Here is a 10,237-nt window from a genome sequence, read left to right on the forward strand (position 1 = left end):
AAGGCAAGTGCAACAGATAAGTTCATAATAATGCAGGGTTTTTCCCTCTAAGGGACCAATGAAGATTTCTGTGGTTAGTGATATTTTTAAATCAGCTCTGGACTTTCTCCAGGAAATCACTAATAATTACTAATTGTATTTTTGTAAGTTAATGAAAGGATGCAGACTTTTTCAATGCCTCCTTTCACTTGTGTAATTAATGATGTTGCTTTTTTACATGATTGAGTAAGCTACAACACAGAGACATGAAATTAACTGAAAAAGCTTCTTTGTGCATTCTTATAGACCTTAAGTGTAAATTCTAGCCACGCAATTGTCTTTAAAAAAATACTCCTTCCCAGTCTTTTACCTCATTTTTGCTACTTAGTAAGTTTGTAATAAACAATAGCAGAAAAGAAACCTTCAGTGAAGTGTTCTAAATGTAGTTTTCTATTGACCTTGTGGACAATCACATTTGCAAAGATATATTAAAGCAATTTTCTCAGAGAGCTTTTCAGAGTGTTGAATATAACTGCATGTCAATAAGAATGAAGCACCCAGAATATATGTCCTGATGCCTCCCAGACTTCCAAATTACAACTTTAGTTTCTTAGATTTGTGACGCCAAGTTTATTCAATAAAATATTCAATGATTTTATTTAATTGAATGGAAGTTTAGGATATGGGGAATAATCTCTAGGATACCGTAAGAAGAAAGACTCATATCTTGCATCAGGTTTCACATCCCTTCAGCCTCTTCTAATAACCAGGAGTGAAGCTCATGGAAATATACAGGTAGTGCTGCTGACATATGGCAGGCATCTGAGGCTCTGCAGGCAAGACTGTTACAGAAACAGGACGGTTTGTTCCTGTTTGTTCGGTGCAATCTCCTGTGATGTTGCCCTCATGCATTTTTTTCTTTCTCTCCTTTATTAATCTTTGCTTTTTTATCATGGGGAATGGGGAGGAGCAGGGAGGGAAGTATTCAAACCTTTGAAGATAATTTGAAGACAGGTGTTTATTCCCAGTTTGAGCATGTAGAAAGAATTTATTATCAGCTATTTAAAAATCAGGCACAAATTCAATCTCTGTTTGGATTGTTTGCTCTGTGAGCTGATAGCAGGGCCATTTGTTAAAAGCAAACCAAAAACTACTAAAGAGATATCGAGTCATTTTCAATAGAGAATTCGGTACCTGGGACTTCAATCAGTTACCAGTAGAGAAAAATAGTCAAATGGAAATAATCATGCTGTTATTAATACTAGAAAACACTTAACTTTATACTATATGCCAGACATTCAGCACATGCATATATGCACACAGTATTCCTTAAACAAAAATCGATAAGCTATGCATAATCATTATGTCCATTTTAAACATTAGCATGTGGAGACACAAAAAAGGATAAATAGTTTGTCCAAGATCACATTTCTATAAGGTCTTAAACCCAGGCATGGGTCCAATGTTAAATACAAGCTACTTAATAAACAAGACATCCAGCGGTAGCACAGTGGGTAGTGCATTTGCCTTGCACGCAGCTGACCCATGTTGGATTCTCAGTATCCCATATAGTCCCCCAAGCACCACCAGGAGTAATTCCTGAGTGCAGAGCCAGAGCTTAACTCTGTGCATAACCGGGTGTGACCCAAAAAAAGCAAAATAAATAAATAAATAAACAAGACATCCATACATTGCAATATGAAAAGCATGGATAACTGAGTGGTAAGAAACTCTGAGAATTTCTAAATGATAAGAAATAATCTTTATTTCTGAGTTTTGGTTTATTTATTAATTTTTGCCTATAGAAGTATTAAATTCAAAAAATAAGTTTTTAATTAGCAAGCTTATCCAGTTTTCAAAAATCCAAACACAAAATAGATGAAAAACACTGAAGATGAAGGCGATGCTTGACTACCCGGCCCACAGTCAGTACAAATGCACTTGTGTTTGATACACACTTCAGTTAAGGCAGTAAACAAATTTCATAGCCCAAGAATAATTTTGGGTTATTTATTTCGATTAACACATTCCCACTGGGTTCCTACTGATTGTGAATTAATTTCACTCAGGTATTTCTCAAGGGGAATGTTTTATAAAATTATCATATGCAAATGTTTTGCAGGATAGTTCCCTCTTTTCCTTATTTATTTTTTATCCACAGCACTTATTTTATGAAGTGCTTCTTCAGCAGTACATCAAAACCTTTTTTTCAGTCTTTAGGCACAAAATAAAGTCTATACTTGGGGGTGGCTCACAAATCTTGGAATTAGATGACTAACATTTTTTAAATTTTAGAATCTGAGAATCTAGAAGGAAGAAGGCCTGTTCTTTGCATATTCATTTATGCCTAGTGACTCAGACTGGTACAGGTGGGGGGAAGGGGATGGAAATTATCACGTCGAATAAATTTTAGTATTGTTAGTCTCAACATGCAAAGTTATTCTATGATACCTAATTTCAATCTGTTATGCCTAATTAAAGTGGTGATAAAATGAGAAATAGAGAATCTGAATTTTAAATAAATTTAAAAATATATGAGGATTTTTAAAGAATGTAGTGGTAGAATGCTTCCAAATGAAATAAACATTCATGTTTAAAATAAGTTTCAGTTATCCTGTTTTGTGTAATTGATGGACTACCTTTCAGAATATTGAAGCAGCAGTCTCATAGTGAACCAGCTGGTTGGTTGACTTTAAAAGTCCGAAACAGAACATATGGTTCATGCTACCTAAGCAGTTCTAAATAGTACCTTTCATTGGGTTTAACAACTCAAAATCTAAGTTTAATACCAAGATGCTCAATATATTTTTCCTAGAAACTTCTATTGGTATCCAATTTAAATCTGTCAGTGGTCTGGTCATGTTAACTCTCATGATAGCAGCTCCTGAGAGGGACTGTCCTTGAGGTTAATCAGAGCACAAGTAATGACAATATTTTGTGCCAGCACACTTCACTAAGTAAAAATTTGAAGACTAAAACAAAACCCCACTGTTGATCAAGGTGCTAAAGTTTATTTCATTAGTAAACAAATGCATACTTCTAAAATAATGAGTCTGGTTTCCATGGATAGCCTAGGGAAACCCAGAATCACATGTTTAATTATTTGGCATGGAGCAACAGGTCACCCTAGGGAATCTCTATCTATTCCTGTTAGTTCCTTGACTTTTTAAACCAGTTTTACAGACACTGACCTTGAGTTACACAGCAACCTAATCTACTTTTATATGCTCACGGGTTTTTAAAATATGTCATAGAAAAACTGTCTGGGAAGGGAAAGAGATACTAGTCTATAGTTCCTGCAAAGTCTTGGGGAATCTAGATGTGAGGGAAGTCCAGACTGTGCTGAGACTTGTGTTTGATAGTAAGTGAATTCTGGTCTAATCAGAAACCCTTTGTTCTGTTGGAGGCTATGTAAAAACTTGCAGTTTTCTCTAACCAGAAGAGATGTACATAAAACAGAGTAGAATCAGATGCCCAAAACTACTGTCAATTTTTTTTAAACATTCCTGTTCTCCAGGTAGGGATGCCACAGTGTGAAGTTGAGGAAATGAGTTTCTTTTCAATAAAGAATAAATGTTTCTTTCTAGAGAAGGAACTGGTACTTTGGATGTTCAGAAGTGGGAGAACCCATGACCAGATGAAATCCAAGCAAGAATAATTAAGATAAACAACTAATTAGGGATTTGTGAAGCCTACGTGGACAGAGGAAAGGAGAAATGAAAGTGAAGAAAGCTGAGGTGGCAAGCAATCTTGACAAATTGCTGGCTGCAGCCAAGAAGTATGAAGTTCTGCCAAAGAGAGCAGAGACGGGAAGGTTTCAGACTTGAAAAATTAATTCAGAATTATTGCTTTCTCAGAGCTTACAAGAAAATCCCAAAGTCAAGTGATAGAGTATAGTTGATGCATCATTAAATACTCATATCTTTACATGTTGGTTTTTTAATATGGATGTATTTTTACTCACGAGACTGTTAGAATTAATCATTGTCAGTATTTATTTTTCTAGTCAAAGGATTGAACCACACTAAACTAACTTAAACTAACAGCTTTTTGCAAACGTCACTGGTTGCTTCATGTAGTCCTAAAATAACATGCCATGATTCATTGGGAAGGGGGAAAGGGCCACTTGAAATGGAACATCAAATATGGAAGACTTGTCCAGTTTTTTTCAAGGTATCCCTACACCTCTTCAGTAGTAAAGACCATACATTCAATTTCTCTCTCCATCTAGAGATGCCATCCAGTGCCACCCTGAGTAGTCATTGCTCTTCCTCCTAAGTACACAGAAGACACCAAGTTAGCCTTCACTTCGTGTGCTTTAGGTTTATATGTGAAGTCCAATACTTTAAGCATCTCCTGACCCCAGATGTAGCATATTGCATGGCTTTAACAGTTCAAGCACTTTCTTTAAGTTTTCTCAGTGAAAAATTAAATCATATGAAACTTTGGGTCTATTTTTATCAACAAAAGACATCTTGGTCTATTTTCACAAACCCAATTCAGGTAGAAAGATAGTCTTAGTCATAAAAATTTTTAAAAGGAATACAAAAGTAAAGGAAATCAGAGGATTCACTGAGTAACACAGCAATTAGAAATCTAAATGTCACAAATAAATTTTTGAAGAGTTTATAGAGTACATAGAGTATTTTATGTAATAGTAAGAAGTTGTTGAAGTATCCTGAATATCTATTATGGTGAGATAAATTATACAACATCCATGCCATGGAATTTCATAGATTTTACAATAATAGAATAATAATAGAATACAAAGGTGTGTGACAGGGATGCAAAAATCTACAACACTGTGCTGTTAAAGGCAAAAATAATTCACAAAGCAACATACATCTGCAACATTGATTTCATAATAAAAATAATCACTGTCACTGTCCTCCTGTTGTTCATCCATTTTCTCGAGCGGGCACCAGTAACGTCTCCATTGTAAGACTTGCTGTTACTGTTTTTTGGCATATCGAATATGTCATGGGTAACTTGCCAGGCTTTGCCGAGCAGGTGGAATACACTCAGTAGCTTGCTGGGCTTTCAGCCATTGCTCCAGCTCAGCATAGTATTTTATATATAGCGGGTAGGGCGTTTGCCTTGCATGCGGCCAATCCAGGTTCAATTCCCAGCATCCCATGTGGTCCCCGGAGTATCCTGAGTGCATGAGCCAGGAGTAACCCCTGTGCATTGCCGGGTGTGACCCAAAAAGCAAAATAAATAAATAAATAAAGTAAAATACTATACATACTTCCATAAAAACATTTCATTTCATTTTATTAAATAAAACGTATATCAGAGTCAGCTAAATAAGAGTCCCAGGGGTACAATCAGTGGGCATTGACCAACTAGTCATGGGACTCAATGCAAGGGCCCAAGGATGCAGCACTGTTCAGGCCCTACAGTGCCAGAAATTACGTGGGGTACCTCTGAGGTGTACAGACATCTCCAGGTCTTCACCTTGTAGTCTCAGGGAACCATATGGTGCCAGAAATGGAATATAGATTGGTTGTGTGTGTCCTAACTGCGTTACTGGTCCTACCCCTGTAAATTAGTTTTTAAAATGGTCTGAAAAAATATATCTATCAATAAAATTACCTTTGTGAAGGGCAATGAGATGAAGGGTAAAGAAAATTTATACTTTTATTCCAATGTCTTTGGCTTTTAAAAGTATTCTTGAAATGAACATGAATATTTTTATATATTAGTTATTTATATAAAAATTGGTTGGGCAACATCTAAATGGTTGCTTACTTATGGCATCCTAATTTTTTCTCTTTGTCTCACACTATTTTCTCCTTTTTGTTCTATTCTGGTACATTTTTAATCTTCTAGTTTTATCACACTGAAATTTCAAGTCCCATCCAATGGTCTTGATAATAGCTCTTCAATTTTATAACACTTGGTAAAATCATGTTATTATACTTTATAAGGCAGCAGAAGATTGATGGGTTAATATATCAATGTCTTACTGGGCATGTTAGTTTGGTAGGCTGCTATAATGAAACACTACTGATTGGATAGCTTAACTACAGAAATTTCTTTTCTTAGAGTTCAGGGGCTATAAATCCAAGATTTAAATATTAGTTAAGTTTAGTTTCTTCCAATACTACTGTATTTGACTTGCAGATTACAATCTTCTTGTTTTGTTTTCTTTCTTAAATCATATCTACTCCTGTTGTGACTCCAAATCTTCTCTTCTAATAAAGTCAGATTGTATTAGTAACCACTTAATGACCTCAAATTAACATAATCACCTCTTTATTTTTTAAAATTTTTTAATTGAATTACTGTGAGATACAGTTACACAGCTTTCATGATTGAGTTTCAGTCATACAATGATCAAACACCCATACCTCCACCCGTGCGCATTTTCTACCACCAATGTTCCCAGGATCCTTCCCACCACATCCTGACCCGTGCCTCTGTGGCAGATACCTTCTTTCTTATTCTCTCTCTAGTTTGGGGCAATACAGATACTGAGAGGCCATAATGTTTGTTCCTTAGTCTACTAATGGCACACATCTCCCATCCCGAGCTATCCCTCCAATCATCATTGACTTAGTGGTCCCTTCTCGATCCCAACTGCCTTTTCCCCCAGCACATGAGGCAGGCTTCCAAACCATGGAGCAATTCTCCTGGCCCATGTCTCTTCTGTACTTGGGTATTAGTTTCATGCTATGCATTTTACAGTCCACAAATGAGTGTAGTCATTCTATGGCTGTCCCTCTCTTTCTGACTCATTTCACTTAGCATAATATTCTCCATGTCCATTCATTTATAAGCAAATTTCATGACTTCATCTTTTCTAAGAGCTGCACAGTATTCCATTGTGTAGATGTACCAATGTTCATTAACCAGTTGTCTCTTCTCAGGCACTTGGATTGTTTCCAGATTCTGGCGATTGTGAATAGTACTGCAATAAACATACAAGTGCAGATGTCATTTCTACTGTGCATTTTAGCATACCAGGGATATAGTCCCGAAAATGGAATTGCTATGTCATATGGAAGGTCACCTTCAAGTTTTTTGAGGAATGTCCATATTGTTTTCCAAAAAGACTGGAGCAGGCAGCATTTCCACCAACAATGAATGAGAGTCCCTTTCTCCCTGCATCTGTGCCAGCAATGTTTCTTATTCTTTTTGATGTGTTTCTGTGATATAAGATATCCATCAGACAAAGGATAAATATCCAGGATATACAAGACACTGGTAGAACTTTACCAGAAAAAAACCTCCAACCCTTTCCAAAAATGAGAAGAAATAAACAGAAACTTCCTCAAAAAAGAAATACAAATAAACAAAAGGCAATGAAAAAAATGGTCTACATCACTAATCATCAGAGAAATGCAAATCAAAACAACAATGAGATATAATCACCTCTTTAAAAGAGCGTTTCTACAAATACAATAATGGTTGAGGGACTGGGAGTTAGGACTTCACATTTGGATTGAGGTTCAGGGCTATGGAGGGAAGGAAATGACACATTTTGACCCTAACAGTGGAGGTCAACATTTTCTCTTGGAGTTCCTTTCTCTCCTCTAGTTCTTTAAGTAGAAATAAGTGTTCTTGAGATAGGGATCCTAGTCAGGTCCAGGCGACTCAAGAGAAAAGGGCACACACCGAAGATTCCTTACTTTGCAGACTCTCCTACTCAATTGGGTGTGTCTCTGGGGGTGTGATATGGTTTCATGGTGCAAAGAACTTTAGAGAGAGACCTTCTCTCTGTCACTTATAACTGGGAAACTTAGATTCCAGTTTCTCAGATATAATATGAGAACTGTAATATCTGCCTCATAAACAGGGCCAATTCCATCATTTTCAGCCCTAGTGCAAATGGGCTAGGGATCTATTCCCATCCCCACCACCAAGGTATTATAAGGTTTTTTTCAGCTACTCACTGCATATGGAAGAAGTTACATACCTTACCAATTCTCTCCATTTTCAGTATGGTCTTCATGAGGGATGGCAGGCAACATTGGAACATAGGTCTTCACTTGTCAAAGCTACCTAGTTGTCACTCAAAGAGAAAGTGGCTCATTCAAAGAGAAAGCATACAAAGGGCATGAAGGGAGAGGCCAGGAGGAGTGGGAAATTTTGAAAGTGGGGAGTGAGGGGCTCAGAACCTTTCCAGGGAGGGTTATTAATCTATCAAACAATAAGAAAGATAACTTTCATTGGTTTACAATCATTGTATTTATACAGTATACCGTGTTCATAAAGGCCTGATTCTCAATATTTAACGTAGTTATATCTTAGAGCTAGAGCGATAGCAGAGCTAGAGTGATAACAGTGGTAGGGCATTTGCCTTGCACATGGCCTACCCGGCAGACCTGAGTTCAATTCCTCTGCCCCTCTCAGAGAGAGCCCTGCAAGTTACCGAGAGTATCTCACCCACACGGCAAAGCCTGGCAAGCTCCCTGTGACGTATTCGATATGCCAAAAACCGTAACAACAAGTCTCACAATGGAGACATTACTGGACCCACTCGAGCAAATTGATGAACAATGGGAGGACAGTGCTATATCTTAAAATTCTTAATAATTTTATTACTGATTTTCTATCTTGTAGATGAAGCTAATTGGGCAATGGAACATGTGCTGGGAGCTAAAAGCTTTAATTCACATCCTGTTCTCTCACTGATAACCTCCCTGGATAGAATCTCAACTCCCAGAACCATTTTGTCCATTAAAACGGTATTAAAGGGGCTGGAGAGATAGGACAGTGGGTAAGGCAATTGCCTTGCATGCAGCTGACCCAGGTTCGATTCCCAGCATCCCATATGGTCCCCTGAGCACCTCCAGGAGTAATTCCTGAGTGAAGAGCCAGGAGTAACCCCTGTGCATCGCTGGGTGTGACCCAAAAAAGAAAAGAAAACTGTATTAGAGCTGGAGAAGTAGTACAGTGGTAGGACGCTTGTATGTGGCTGACCCGGCTTCAATCCCCAATGCCTTCTGTGGTTTCCTAAGTCCCACTAGGAGTGATACTTGACCATTTAGCTAGGAGTAAGCCCTTAGTACTGCTGGTTGTGACAAAAATCAAAAAACAAAAACAATAAACATTGCTCCTGCCTTGTATTCTGAGGAAAAAGGCAGTTGGGAAAGAAAAGGGACTAGTAAGTTAATAATGGTTGGAAAGATCACTTGGGAGGGAGACGTGTGCTGAAAGTAAATAAAGAATCAAACATCATGGCCTTTCAGTATTTGTACTGCAGACCATGATGCCCCAAAGTAGAGAGAGAGTAAAAAGGAAAGTGCCTCCCATAAAGGCAAGGGGTGGGGTGGGGTGGGGTGGGGGGTGGCAGGAGGGATATTTGTGGTGGGAAATGTACATTGGTGGAGGGATGGTTGTTCAATCCTTGTATGACTGAAACTCAATCATGAAATCTTTTAACTGCATCACACAATGGTTCAATAAAAAATGAAAAATAAAAAATTAATTAAAATTTTGGAGCTGGTCTTCTCCTCCACCCAGGTCAGTTTATCTGCTGCTTCTAGAACCCGGGACTTGGATTTCTCCCTGCAAGCCCCCCAGGCATCCTCTCGGACCTTGGGAGACAAAGCAGCCCTGAGACTCTGCCTCTTCCTTTTCGTTCCCCAAGCTGAGCTGGTCTTCTTCCCCACCCAGGTGAGTTTAACCGCCACTCCTCCAACCTGGGACTTGTATTTCTTTACTCCCTCCACACACACCAGGTTTCCGGGGGATGTGGCCGCTTTAGAAGTGGGCGTGGCTTCTTTAGAAGTGGGCGTGGCTTCTTTAGAAGTGGGCATGGCCTAATTTTCAGCGGGCTGATGCTCACAGTCGGCAGGTAGTTTAGTCATACCAAGAAATCTACTCCCCACACCTACACACCAACATGAAGAAACAACGTAAATCCCCACCACATGGGGAGGTCGATGAAAAGAGTCCAGAAGCCTCTGTAGATGCTACTGATCTAAGGGACCTCTCTGACAAAGAATTCAGATATGAAGTCATAAAGATATTCAATTAACTCAATGAAACAGTCAGACAGATATCCAGTAACATGACAGAAAAAAATCGACAAATTACAGGAAGAAATGAGAGCAGAAATTGGAAAGCTACGCACAGAAGTGTCATGAATTAAAAATTCCGTAGATGAACTAAAAAACTCAGCATGTGCCCTGAAAAGTAGAATGACCACAGCTAAAGAAAGAATCAGTGAGCTCGAAGATCAGCTGCATCAAGCCAACAGGCAACAACGAACAATGGCAAGCGACCTCAAAATAGCTCTAGAGAGAAT

Source organism: Sorex fumeus, unplaced genomic scaffold (genome assembly GCF_029834395.1).
Source record: "Sorex fumeus unplaced genomic scaffold, SorFum_2.1 ptg000037l, whole genome shotgun sequence".
Taxonomy (NCBI): Eukaryota; Metazoa; Chordata; class Mammalia; order Eulipotyphla; family Soricidae; genus Sorex; species Sorex fumeus.